This window comes from Geotrypetes seraphini, chromosome 5 (genome assembly GCF_902459505.1).
Source record: "Geotrypetes seraphini chromosome 5, aGeoSer1.1, whole genome shotgun sequence".
NCBI classification, from domain to species: domain Eukaryota; kingdom Metazoa; phylum Chordata; class Amphibia; order Gymnophiona; family Dermophiidae; genus Geotrypetes; species Geotrypetes seraphini.
The window spans coordinates 150,577,287-150,591,237 of NC_047088.1; the positions used below are offsets into that span (position 1 = coordinate 150,577,287).

Genomic DNA, 13,951 nt, shown 5'->3' on the forward strand with positions numbered 1-13,951 from the left:
AATGATATTGCTGCAGGGCTGTCGGGTAAGATTTGCCTCTTTGTAGATGATACCAAAATCTGCAATAGAGCAGACACCCAGGATGGTGTGAATAACATGAAAAAAGACCTGGCAAAGCTTGAAGAATGGTTTGAAATTTGGCAGCTAAAATTTAATGCTAAGTGCAAGGTCATGCATTTGGGCTGCAAAAATCCAAGGAACGGTACAGTTTAGAGGGGTGAAGAACTTATATGCATGACAGAAGAGCAGGACGGGTGGCTAAACAGGTTGAAAAGGTGACGGCGAAAGCTAGAAGGATGCTAGGATGCATAGATAGGGTATGGCCAGTAGGAAAAAGGAGCTATTGATGCCCCTGTATAAGACTCTGGTGAAACCTCATTTAGAATATTGTGTACAATTCTGGAAGCTGCATCTTCAAAAAGATATAAAAAGGATTGAGTCGGTCCAGAAGGTAACTAAAATGGTGCATGGTCTTCATTTTAAGGCGTATGGGGCCAGACTTAAAGATCTCAATCTGTTTACTTTGGAGGAAAGGGAAGATATGAAAGAGAAGTTTAAATACCTACATGAGTCTCTTTCATTTGAAAGGAAGCTCTGGAATGAGAGGGCATAGGATGAAGTTAAGAGGTGACAGGCTCTGTAATAATCTAAGGAAGAGGTGGTGAAGACAGAGACTGTGTCTGAATTCAAAAGGACCTGGGATAGGCATGTGGGATCTCTCGGAGAGAGAAAGAGATAATGGTTACTGCGGATGGGCAGACTAGATGGGTCATTTGGCATTTATCTGCCATCATGTTTCTATATTAGAAATAGTCTGAAAATTAAAACTTAAGCATTAAAAGCTACTCTAGTGGTCCCAAATTCAGTAACTTGAATCAGGTCATTATTTTTCTCTGGGTTTCTGTAGTATGATGTAGGGATATTTTGTGCACATATTTCTGCAAGCTTTACATATAAAAAGCTTAAAGGAATTAAATAGTAGTAAAAGCCTCTACTACAAACTGATTGATATTTTAAAATCATGTTTTAAGAAAAGTGGCAACTAAACAATTCATATACAACAAACAAAATTCTTGAATAATATACTATCATACTTCTGTTCTTATATCCTTGGTCTAGCTCAGAGGTTCTCAACTAAGTTCTTGGGACACAACCAGCCAATCAGGTTTTCAGGATATCCACAATGAAAATAGGGTCATTTCATGTCAAGTGGTCCAATTTTGAAAATCATCACCATTCAATCTCCTCCAAACTGAATAAAAGTTTGTGTGGATGTTTTCTATAGCCTCAAATGAAACCATGTAAATTTTTTCAGCTGGATCTCTACTGGTTTGAGACCTAGAGGCTGTTGAATGTAGGTCACTCAAGAGTACAGTGCCCTGCGTAACACAAAATGGCAACTACTACAGCCCAACAAAGCCTCCAAGAGAACTGAAATTTTGCAGATTAATACAACCCCTGAAGCTAACTTCATGTGCAAAGTTTGGAATGCAACATTAGTTTACCTCCCATTTTATGAGCCAACAAAGTAAGCAAAAAATATTATAAAATAAATGTAATGCCTACTTTGACTTCTCATTGCTTCTGACCTGTATTTTGATTCGTCATAACTGTACCAGCTGTCATGGCACGACATGCAAATAGAATTTGCATTAAGAGGCTTTGCAGCCAATTGGAAACAAAGATAGAATTACACAATGAAATATTAGTACTTTATACAAATTTTGGCTATTTTTGGGTGCAAATATCTCAACTGTCCATCATCTAATTTTTTTATTTTTATATCACTTAAAAGAGTATCTTTTTTGCTCCAAAAACCATTCTGTTTCATATTTGCTTTGGCTAGAAGTTAGGTCTCAGATGCATGAATTATTCACACGCATATACATGCAGTGGTTAAAAAAAGGGCATCTGTAGCATCCTATTAGTATAATATGCAAATGAGCAAGAGGTGTGAAATTGCATGATGCAGCTAAGTTTGTTGGGCTTGCCATGCTAACTCAGGTTACAACATCCACTGCTTTCACATACTCTTGTAAATGGCCCATCAAAATGGACATTTAGGGCTCCTTTTACAAAGGTGTGTTAGGGCCTTAACGCGTGGAACAGCGCTCTCTAAAATGCCGTGCACGCTAGCCGCTACCGCCTCCTAGAACTCTTGGGTAATGGCGGTATAAAAGAATTTATTATTATTATTAGTTTTTCGGGTAGCGCACGCTAATCAAGTGCGTGTGCTAAAAACGCTAGCGTACTTTTGTAAAAGGAGCCTTTAGTTGTTGCTGATTCACTGCAATTTCAATAAAGATTTCTAGTTTAACATCTTCAATTTTAATAAAATTTAGTGACATAGTAGCCCATGACCCAAAACCTAACTGGGCAAATTTTTAGATATCAATGTGCTTTGCTTTACAAGTTAATATAGTCAAAATAATATGATTCAAAAGTTGAATCATATTATTTCGACTATAAAGTTAACATTTCAACATTTCTTATTGCAACTTTTTCCACTCTTGCTGATGCAGATTGTTAAAATTAATAAAATTTGTTCTTATCACAAGGCATTGCTTTTAACTAAATTTGAATTCCTTGAATGCACATGTTACAGTCCATTTCAAAAGAAAGACCAGTGTCATTCTAGGTTACATTCCATGGACATTCCAACAGCAGATTGGTTACAGGCTTTGACTGGAATTACCTTCAGACCTGGGCAGAAACTGTGCCCGAATGTAGGCAAGATATGATTAAAAAGGAACAGTTGACTGAAGAACCACCTGGCCCATTAGATGAAGGAGATACATTGGACTCTTCACACAAGGCCAGTTTCAGCCTTGTACAGCTTGAATTGTCACCACTTAATTTCCAAAAAGTAAGTAAAAGAGATTCAAAAGGCTACACAAAGTGTAAAATAGGTCAAGCTCAAGATGCTTTTTGCAAGCTACATTGCAACCGCAGGTGGATTTACTTCCACCGATATACTGGAAAAGCAAAATACCAATTTATGTCCTAAATGCATCAATTATAACAGATTATTTTGGAACTGAAGGCAAAGCTACAAATCGCAAGTCATGTTCAAAAGTTCATATCTTTACATTGACCCCATAGAGTTGGACTATTGAGGAGACTATGAAGTATGTATGTATCATCCCGAATGGTAAAGCAGGGCAGAGGCCTTAAACATGACAAAGGTGTTTTTGCAATGCCTGGAAAAAGGCGGGGAAAGATCCATTTAATTGACATTGAGCAGAGGGTCAAAAATTTATATCAGGATAATGAATTTTCTCGATTATGCCCTGGCAAGAAAGATTATGTATCTGTTAGGATAAATGGCGAATGGATGCAAAAGTAAAAGTGCCTATTATTGTGCAACTTAAAAGAACTTTGGGTAGCTTACTGTATCGACAACACCATGGGCCTGAAGTTGGCTTGTCTAAATTTTGTGAGCTTCATCCAAAATGGTGCATTACAGCCAGCTCTAATGGAACCCATTCTGTATGCATCTGCACAAATCATGGCAGCTACTTCCTTAAATGGTAACAAATTTCTAAAGGGCAAAATTGTATGCCGTTTAGATTCATCACTGTGAACTGTGTCGAGGCAGGGAGGCACTTGAAGATTACTTGTCTGAGATGTTTAAGAATTCAGACCTGGATGACCCAATTACATTCAAGAAGTGGGTCCATATTGACCATGATATTCTAGATATTTGTCAGTTGAGCAAAGATTTTGTAGCAGAACTTGCAACAAAGATATTCCAACTTACCAGTCATCACTTTATTTCCATGCATCAAAGCTCCTACCTAAAAACCCTAAAAGAAAAAAACTTAAGGGAAGATCATATCATTATCTTAATGGACTCTGCAGATAACTATTCTTTTATAGTCCAGGATGCTGTCTAAGGCTTTCGCTGGGAAAACAGCCAAGCAACTTTGCACCCCTTTATGTTTCACTTCAATTCTGACTGAGGACTTCAGAATTTGAGTCACTGCTTGCAGCATGACACTGTTGTAGTTCATGTCTTTTTGAAAGCTTTAAATTGCCTTTATGAACCAACTTATTCCTGGAATCAAAAATGTGCACTACTTTAGTGATTACAAAATTTTTGTTAATCTTTGCTGCCATTACAAAGACTTTAGAATTTCTTCGGAATATAAATTTTTTTTTACTAGCCATGGAAAATTACCAAGTGATGGTACTGGAGGAACTGTAAAATGACTTGCTGCACATGCCACAACTTGCAGCAGCCTCTGGAAAATCAGATCGTGACTCCAAAACAATTTGTCTAGCTTTTGTAAAGAACATATTATTGGGGTCAAATTCTTATTCATCTCAAAGGAAGACATTGAGAAATTAAGATCTATTCATGTTTGAGAATGGTCAGTAGATGGAACTCGGGAAAATCTCCAGTTTAAGCCAACTGATGAAACCAAAATATGTCAGCAGACCAGGAGATGAAACATTTTTCATTGCTGATGTTACTAAAGCTGATAATCCTCCTTCATTTATTCAACTTGCCAAACTGCAGCCTGGCCAATATGCTGCTTGCATGTATGTCAATTATTGGTGAATTGGAAATATTTTTGAAATCTCATTAAAACACAATTATGCCTTAATTAACTTTTTGCATCCACAAGGCTCGATCCTTTCATTGGCCCATTAAAAAAGATAACTGTGTGGGTTTCAGAGGAACATATTTTTATAGTTCTCGAAGCTCCAATGACAACCTAAACAGGAAAGCAATACAGCTATTCACATAAGAATAGTCTTACTGGGTCAGGCCAATGGTCCATCAAGTCCAGTAACCTGTTCTCACGGTGGCCAATTCAGATCACTAGTACCTGGCCAAAACCCAAAGAGTAGCAACATTCCATGCTACCGATCGGCAAGCAGTGGCTTGCCTCATGTCTCTCTCAATAACAGACTATGGACTTTTCCTCCAGGAAATTGTCCAAACCCCTCTTAAAAGCAGCTTTGCTATCTGTTCTTACCACAACCTCTGACAATGCGTTCCAGAGCTTAACTATTTTCTGAGGGAAAAAATATTTCCTCCAATTGATTTTAAAAGTATTTCCCTGTAACTTCATCGCGTGTTGTCCAACATTTACAACAAATTCAAGTTTTTGTACTCAGACTAGCTGCATGACAAGCAGCATTTGAAGTGATTTGTGAAGCACGATTTATCTTTGAAATTATTAGTCTTTCCTCACCATACTATTCTTTAATCACATTAAAGAACATAAGAATTGTCATACTGGGATAGACAGAAGGTCCATCAAGCCAGTATCCTGCTTCCAACAGTGGCCAACCCAGGTCTCAAGTACCTAGCTAGATCCCAAGTAGTAAAACAGATTTTATGCTGCTTATTAGTGCTGCCCGATTCACGATTCAAATCGATTCACTTTGGGTGAATCGATTTGCTTTTAAAAAAAAAATCGGCTTGGCCAATTCGGAAGTGCTGCAGCGCTTATGCCAGACAAGGGCTTCTAAATTAGAGTGACACGGCATCTCTACAAATTGTGCATACACGGACCAGCCAAGGACTCTGGATAAATTCCTTCCTTACCCCACCACTAGCTAAAGGTAGAGCCGGCCCTACTAGCGGACATCTCTTTCTGTCTGCCTCCTGTATGAGCAGCCAGAGAGGAAGGAGGGACATAACGCTGCATTAGAGAGCTGCACGGGAACGGGGATGACGGGAATCCCGCGGGACCCGCGGGTTCCCCCTTTGGGTCACGGGGATCCCGTGGGGACGCCCCCTAGGGTCGCGGGGATCCCGTGGGGACGCCTCCGAGGGTCGCGGGGTTCCTGCGGGGTTGGATCGCAGCGGGGTTGGTCGAGCCGCGAGGGTAGTCTCCTTCTCCTTACCTGCCCTGTCTCAGTACACAGCTGAACGGAAATCTTCCCGATGTCAGCGCTGACGTCGGAGGGAGGGCTTAAGCAAAGCCCTCCCTTCCTCCGACGTCAGCGCTGACATCAGGAAGACTTCCGGTCGGCTGTGTGCGGCAGGGCAGGTAGGAAGAAGGCAATGGCGTACGAAAGAGGGGGGAGGGGGCGGTCCGCCCCGAAGAATGTGCACAGCCCGTCAGGTCCCCCGATCGACCGACAACAGGCCCGGCCGACAAATCTCCCTGCCCTGTAGCCGCAAATCTAAATTACCTCTTACAGCAGCTTCACTACTCCAGCTGCTGTAAGAAGGTAATTTAGATTCGCGGCTACAGGACAGGGAGATTTGTCCGACCGGGCCTGTTCTGTTGTCGGTCGGGTGCAAAAGCGCCACAAAGGTGGAGGCAGGGAGGGAGGAAAGGTGGAGTGGAGAAGAAAAGACGCTTAAGGGGGGAGAAGGCCGCTGAAAGCACTGGGGAAGACAAAGGGGTGGAAAAGAACGCTGAAAGGACATGGGGTAAACGGGAGATGAGGGGGGGAAGGACCCTGAAAGCACTGGGGAAGACAAAGGGGTGGAAAAGAACGCTGAAAGGACATGGGGTAAACGGGAGATGAGGGGGGGGAAGGACCCTGAAAGCACTGGGGAAGACAAAGGGGTGGAGAATGCCACTGAAAGGACATGGGGAAAACAGGGGTGGAGAAGGCCGCTGAAAGGACATGGGGTAAACGGGAGGAAGGGGGGGGAAGGACCCTGAAAGCACTGGGGAAGACAAAGGGGTGGAGAATGCCACTGAAAGGACATGGGGAAAACAGGGGTGGAGAAGGCCGCTGAAAGGACATGGGGTAAACGGGAGGAAGGGAGGGGAAGGACCCTGAAAGCACTGGGGAAGACAAAGGGGTGGAGAATGCCACTGAAAGGACATGGGGAAGACAGAGGGGGGAGAAGGCCGCTGAAAGGACATGGGGAAGGCAGAGAGGGGAGAAGGATGCTGCCTGACAGGACATGGGGAAGATGGTGGGGGAGAAGGACACTGAAAGGAAATGGGGAAGAGGGAATGGGAAGAAGACGCTGGCAGGGAAGAAGACAGAGGTGCCAGACTATGGGGGGAGCAGAGGGAAAAAGATGGGTGCCAGACCAATTTGGGAGGGGGGAGAAAGGGAGAGGCACAGTAACAGAGCAAATGGAAGACACAGAGAGAAGAGAGGCAGTGGATGGAAGGAATTGAATGAGAACATGAAGAAAGCAGAAACCAGGCAATAAAGGTAGGAAAAAAATTATTATTATTATTTTTTTTTTTGCTTAAGGATAAAGTAGTATATTAGTTGTGTTGATAAAAATTTATAAACATTAGAGGCTCTGGTAGAAACCCGTTTACAAAGTATGTAGTCTTCCCAATTAATATTTCCAAATTAATAAAGTCTTTTTGCTTATTTTTAAATGGGTTTCTACCAGAGCCTTTAATTCAGTAGCATAATTAAATGAAATAACTATTTCTGTAGTTTATAGGGACAGGTGGGGATGTAGGGGATTCCTCGTGGGGACGGGCGGGGACGGAGGGGATTCCTCGCGGGGACGGGTGGGGACGGAGGGATTCCTCGCGGGGACGGGTGGGGACGGGTGGGAGTCCTCACGGGGACGGGTGGGGACGGGTGGGACTTTGGCAGGGACGGGTGGGATTTCTGTCCCCGCGCAACTCTCTACGCTGCATCTCAGAGGGCGATCCCTGGCATGCTTTAGTCTCCCACTGCTCATCCTCCCTCCCTGGTACACGGCTCTCTGTCTCTGCACACACCTCCGTACGTCCCTGGGGTTAACCCTTCCTGTGCCTTGCAGCTTCTGCTTTTTTCCCTCCCCTGAGGCGGAAAGCTGCCTAACGAGCTCTGTTGTACCTCCCTCCCCCCCTATGCTAACCAAGCTTTCTCTCCTGCACTCAATGGCCTGCATTCCAGCCGAGACCAGACTTTATGGCAGCTCTGCACTTAACTCCCCCCCCTTTCCTGGGAACTCGGTGTGGCGCAGTGGTTAAAGCTACAGCCTCAGCACCCTGAGGTTGTGGGTTCAATCCCACGCTGCTCCTTGTGACCCTGGGCAAGTCACTTAATCCCCCCATTGCCCCAGGTACATTAGATAGATTGTGAGCCCACCGGGACAGACAGGGAAAAATGCTTGAGTACCTGAATAAATGCATGTAAAACTGTTCTGAACTCCCCTGGGAGAACGGTATAGAAAAAATGGAATAAATAAAAAATAAAAAAAACAGCAAAAGAAAACCAAATTAAAAAACAACAAAAGCGGGCCAACTCTTAGGGGTAAGAAAGCTGAAGGGGGCAGAGGGGAGAAGGGCCTGTCCATGGGGAATACGGACACGCACACCCTTCTGACTCTATGAGGGCCGCATGTGCTCGTCTCCCTTTCTGTCTGTTGACGTTTGGTGGCTGCAGGAGTAGCAGTGAGTGACATGGTCTGTTCTCCAGCTCAAAAAAAACCCCACGACCAAAATAAACCAGAGCAGGTAGGAAGAAGGGCAAGGGGGGCTTTGTCTGTCCTGGTCCTAACTAATCTTTGGAATTTTTATTCTTGAACTTTCATCTGTGCTTTATTTTGTAGCTTGTTTGCAACACCTGGCTGGGTGGTGGCTTCCTCCCCACACCCTTTTTTATCTCTTGTGTTTTTTTTGTTTTGTTTGTAAAGCATAAAGGAGTTCATTCAAGGCTATTTTTGCGTCCTCTCCCAGTGGTTGTCTTTATTATCCTTTGTGAAGGGACCAGATCTAAATGGGCAGTGCTTTTTTTTTTCTAGGAAAAAAGGAGCTCACACAGAGCCAACCTTAGGAGGTGAGTTAACCAGGCTTTTGTGCATGCACCTAAGTGACCCAGAATTAGAGGCCAATTGAATTTTGGTTTTGGCGCTGAAACTAACCTGACATCTTGATTTAGTCCTTCTTAAATTTTGTATAAGTGTATATTTGTTTTTGGCTGAAACTGAAACTCTGGAGTGAGCTAGGATTTAACAGAGAGGAAGTCTTTTTTGTTTGTTTGTTTACACCACAGCGCAAGTGTGGGTAGGAGAGGGCAAAGAGGCTATAAAAGAGGTGAAGAGACTATAAAATAAATCTACCAGGTTGTTTGAAAAAAAAAACACCCAATTGGGCAGGAAAATCGAATCGAAAAATCGATTCAGTAGGCTGAATTTAATCAAAAAATTTTTTCCTGAATCGGGCAGCACTACTGCTTATCATAGGAACAAGCAGTGGATTTCCTCAAGCCATCTAAATAATGGCCTATAGACTTCTCTTTTAGGAAATTATCTAAACCTTTTATAAACCCCGCTAAGCTAACTGATTTCACCTCATTCTCTAGCAACAAATTCCAGAGTTTAATTATACACTGCATGAAGAAATATTTACTTCAGTTTATTTTAAATCTATAACTTAGTAGCTTCATTGCATGCCCCCTAGTCCTAGTATTTTTGGAAAGAGTGAATATTCACATCTACCCTTTCCACTCATTATTTTATAGACCTATATCATATCACCCCTAAGCCATCTCTTCTCCAAGCTGAAGAGCCCTAGCTGCTTTAGCCTTTCCTCATAGGGAAGTCATCCCATGCCTTTTGTCACCCTTCTCTGTACCTTTTCTAATTCCACTATATCTTTTTTGAGATATGATGACCAGAACTGCATAGAGTATTCAAGGTGTGGCCATATCATAGAGCAATACAAGGGCATGATAACATTTTCATGTTTGTTTTCCATTCCTTTCCTGATAATTCCTAACATTCTATTTGCTTTCTTATCAGCCACCGCACACCGCGCAAGCTGAGGGTTTCAACATATCCGCAACAAAGACACCTAGATCCATTTCCTGGGCAGCGACACCTAACACAGAACCCAGCATCACATAGCTATAGTTCGGGTTCCTCTTTCCCACATGCATTACTTTGCACTTGCTCACATTAAACGTCATCTGCGATTCTGACGCTCAGTCTTCCAGTTTCACAAGGTCCTCTTGCAATTTTTCACAATCCTCTTGCGATTTAACAACTTTTTCATCCTAATAAAAATTTACAGTTATTAGAAAGCCTCAAATTTCCAGTTCAAAGTTTCTCTCATTATTCCAGTGCCTGCCTACATCTCTAACATATTTTAACATTAATCCCCCCCCCCCCATTTTATGAAGCCATGTTAGGGTTTATTATCACCAGCCATGGTGGTAAAAGCTCCAATGCTAATAGGAATTCCTATGAGCCTCGGAGCATTTACAGCCATGGCCGGTGATAAAAAACTAACGCGGCTTCATAAAAGAGGGCCTAAACACAGGTTGAAATCTTGGTGTACTTTCAGGCCTATTTTAAGCTGTTAAGAATAGCAGGTCAAGAATGTGTCTTGATTAGTTTTGAAGCCCAAAAATTGCTCTTTTAAATAGTTAAGGAAAGAGATTGGAGGATGTACAGTTGTGATATATAGCATTAAATATAAGTAAAAATTTGCATAACATTTTTTTCAACAATCTTAATAAAGATTTATCTCATAAAAGAAAAGCGCAGTGTGCCTAAAGGTTTATTTGGCAGTTACTGGCCATAATCTCTTCCAGTTCCTAAAATCTGAGCCCTATTGTGCTTTCTGTTCAGAAGCTATGTTGGGTCAAATATTTGCATGTATGTTCCATGACAAACTTTTTCAACAACTTTGTGGTCCCCCAGTGATACACCAATAATCTGAGTGGTATATTTGGATTCAGCACAAAAAGTATTAGAAATATGACTTTTAGCTTGATTGAGCAACTATCTGGTGAAGAATATGAAAAGATTTGAAGTGAGGAGTTTGAACCAAAAGAAGTATGAGCAGAGACTGGAAGTCCTAAACATGTATACTCTAGAGGAGTAATGACACAGACATTGAAATACTTGAAAGGTATTAATATAGAACCAAATCTTTTCCAGAGAAGGGAAAATGATAAAACTAGAGGGTATAACTTGAGGTTACAGGGAGGAAGACTTAGGAGTAATGTTAGGAAATTCTTTTTCATGGAGAGTGGTGGATGCCTGGAATGCCCTCCCAAGGGAGGTGGTGGAGAGAAAAACAGCGATGGTATTCAAAAAAGCATGGGATAAACACAAAGGATCTCTAATTAGAAAACAAATGGTATAAATTAAAGAACTAAGGCCAGTATTGGATATGCTTGTAAGGTTTGTGTCCCTTATATGATGATTTGGTGTAGGATGGGCTTGGGAGGGAACTCCCAATGGGAACTCCACTAACTTGGAACATGAGGACGTTACTGGCTAGACTTTACAGTAGATATCCTGCAAACAACAGGATGGTTGCAAAGGCTGGAGTGAGCTTAGATGGCAATTTCAGCAGATGGAACCTAGGACAATACCAGGTAGACTTTAGTCTATGGCCCAGAAATATCAAAGATACAAGTTAATTTAATCATGTATTTTTAATGAGAATAAATAATGGACAGACTGGATGGACCGTTCATATCCTTATCTGCCATCATTTACTATGTTACTATGGATTGTTTCTATTCATTTTTGGAAAATCACCAGCTCTATGTAGTATCTGGACAGGAGAAGTCAGGTTGTTCATCTTTGAGATGTGGTGTTCTGCAGGGTTCTGCGTTGTCCGCAGTTTTAACATCTACCTGTTACCATTGTGTAAGGAACTGAGTGTTCTCGGTATAAAGTTTTATTTTTATGCAGATGACATTCAGTTTTTGATTCTGGTACATAAATCTATGGATGAGGCAGTACAGTATTTATATAAGTGTTTCCAGGTTATTCAGGATTGGATGTGTGTAAATCAGTTTAAGTTAAATGTGGCAAAAAACAGAGATTTTGTGTATGGGCCAGGAGAAGCAATTAGAGGCTTTTTCCTCTGTGATAGTTCTGGACAATGTGGAGGTTCCGGTACTTCATCAGTGTAGATATCTAGGTGGCATATTGGACTCAACATTACCATTAAAGCTGCAAATAAAATCTGCGGTGTCATGAGCATTCTTTAAGTTAAGGTTACTGCGCTGATTGAGAGATTTCTTGTCTGCCGATAATTTCAAAACTACAATAGTGATGATGTTGACTCCAATATGAATTGTATTTGGGCTTACCTAAGTATGTTTTGAAGGCTCTACAACTTGTTCAGAACACTGCTGCACGTATGATTGCTCATATTTCGCGTTTTGAGCATCTCTCTCCAGTTCTAAGGGAACTACACTGGCTTCTTATTAACGCCCGTATTGATTTTAAAGTTTCGTATATAATCTTCAAACTTTTGCATAATGATTGTCCAAAGTCACTGCGATCATTGTTACATTTATATTAGCCAAAGCGGAACCTTCATTTGATGGACAAGTTGTTGTTGAATGTGCCATCTTTGAATGTAGTACAGTTGACATGGATCCGTAAAACCATGTTCTCAGTACAGGGGCCTGTTTGTTGGAATGTGCTGCCGCAGGACCTGAGGCAGGCCAGTAGTTTAAGAGGGGTTTGAAGATTGTGCTATTCGTGTGCTCTTTTGAGCCCTGAATATTCTTTTTGTGACATTATTCTGTTTTTTTCCTTATTGTATGTACATTATCTGCAGGGCAGATGGTGATTTCATAGCTTGCTAAAATGTGTGATGTGGCTATTGTCTTTGTTATGGCTTTTTTTCGGGGGGGGGGGGGGGAGAGGTATGTGATTTTATTCTTTATGTTATTTTGTAATCAGCATAGAATCACTGGATATACGGAATATAAATTTTTAAAATAAATAAAAAAATAAATATCCTTTCCACAACCTGAACCAAAAAGTTGATATTTTTTCACTATGTTCCAAGGAATGAAAAAAGTGGCCCAAATAATAAGGCCCCTAACTCTGAAAGAAGTTGAGAACTTGCTCTAAGACTTTGCACATATTCATTGCATGTCCTATTGTACTTCCAGTAAAAATTTCATCAACTTTTGAGATGGTCAAATGGTAAAGGCCTAGACCACTTGACATGGAATGGCCCTATATTGAGAGATACGAGTATAAGAGATATTAGCATACAAATTTACCTCAAGCATATTCTTTATGGTATCCTGAAAACTTGACTAGCTGTCCTTGACTTGAGGACTGGGTTGAGAACTCCTGTCTAGATGCAGGGAAAAACAACTGAAAATTGTCACTGGATTTTCTAAATTAACTATCTTAAATTAATTTAATCAATAATGATAATATAACATGAATTCTAGGAAACTGTTACTTGTTAAGAATTTACTAAATTATGAATCTTATTAGAGTTTAAAAAAAAACCTGCATGCTCCAAGAGTTGGTATACTTACTATATAGAATCATACTTAATTCTAACACATTTATAACCTTCAATGGACAACAGAAAAATACCATCAGACTTCACTGCATAACAAAAACATGCACAAAAGTACCAAGAAATCGGAATCACAAATCTTTAGAAGAGAAAAACTAGTAAACTGCATGTATTATTTAATTTATTTTTTTTTCTTTTTACTCCTTTTGCTGTATGAGAATACATTTAATGCTTACCATTTAGATGTGACCAGTATATTTCTCTGTATATATGTACTATATATACATATACACTATATTCTACATTAATTGAATTTTACAACAGAGGCAACTAAAAGCACTATTTTATAACCAGAATCTTACATACCATTTCTAAGCTAGCTTTCACCATTTCTGTGTGCAACCATGATTGATGCACAATAAAACAAACAAACAAAAAAAGAGTCAATATTCAGAACAGAGAAGTCAGCACCTAAGGCAAGCTCACTGACTTCACTAACAAGGATACAACTGAAAAAAAAAATCGCCTCATTCGTAGTTCCCAAGCTCATTCATTCCCACCAACATCCCTCCCCAAGTCACCCATAACAGCATTACTAAAAACACTAAAATATCTGACTTGATCATTTCATGACCGAAGTCACTCAGCCTTCAAACGGGGGGGGGGGGGGGGGGGGGGGGAGGGGGTTGTATTAAACCTAGAAATTCCAATCCCAGTCCCAACCCCCTAATACATTCTAATTAATCAGATTTAAAAAAAACTACTGATTGCTTTTCTAA

The 13,951-nt window shown here is 40.9% G+C and overlaps 1 protein-coding gene across 4 annotated transcripts in view; it reads right to left on the reverse strand.

Moving 5' to 3' along the window:
• Positions 1-13,951, reverse strand: part of CARF (calcium responsive transcription factor) — a 152,436-nt gene that overhangs the window by 138,066 nt on the left and 419 nt on the right. Inside the window, exon 1 of one of the 4 annotated variants that reach the window (XM_033945034.1) lies at positions 13,539-13,667. The exons of 2 other annotated variants lie outside the window; for them this stretch is intronic. The gene's annotated coding sequence lies outside the window, so the exon portion shown is untranslated. Of the gene's footprint in view, positions 1-9,834; positions 9,934-13,538; positions 13,668-13,951 lie in introns of those variants that run through there. One more of the 4 variants, XM_033945033.1, reaches the window with a different exon arrangement.